Source organism: Pundamilia nyererei, unplaced genomic scaffold, assembly GCF_000239375.1.
Source record: "Pundamilia nyererei isolate P.nyererei 1_Seehausen unplaced genomic scaffold, PunNye1.0 scaffold00450, whole genome shotgun sequence".
Lineage (NCBI taxonomy): Eukaryota > Metazoa > Chordata > Actinopteri > Cichliformes > Cichlidae > Pundamilia > Pundamilia nyererei.
In genome coordinates this window covers 202041-202508 of record NW_005187851.1, presented here as the reverse complement: position 1 = coordinate 202508, position 468 = coordinate 202041, and positions in this window count along the sequence as shown.

Below are 468 nucleotides of genomic sequence, written 5' to 3'. Positions count from 1 at the left end.
CATCAATAAATGAGCGATTAGATGGATCAGTCTGGTTTCAGTAGTTAACTGAATAGGAGCAAGTTGGCTACTAACTGTAATAAACTTGCAGAAATATCAAATCTATAAATGATGAAAATCATATATCACGGCAAAAAAATGTATCTGTTTGAGATTCACTGCAGTCAGTTTAAGTCGGGCAGGTTGGCTCAGGTTGGACGGCTGGTTCAATGTTGAGGGTGTTTCACACAAACTCCCTGAGCCGACACTTGGACCACTGTGAGCAACAGCAGACGTGTGCACTGTGGTCACGCCAGCATCCAATCCATCCAAGTCACATGTTTATTAAAGTAATCAAATTACAGTATTTACATTTATGTTAGACGACTTTTAATTAACTGCTTTAACCCACTTACAATGAAAATCAAAAAAAATCTTGTTCATGTGTAGCATGTTAACACTGTTGGAAGTAAAAATAACTTCAACTCC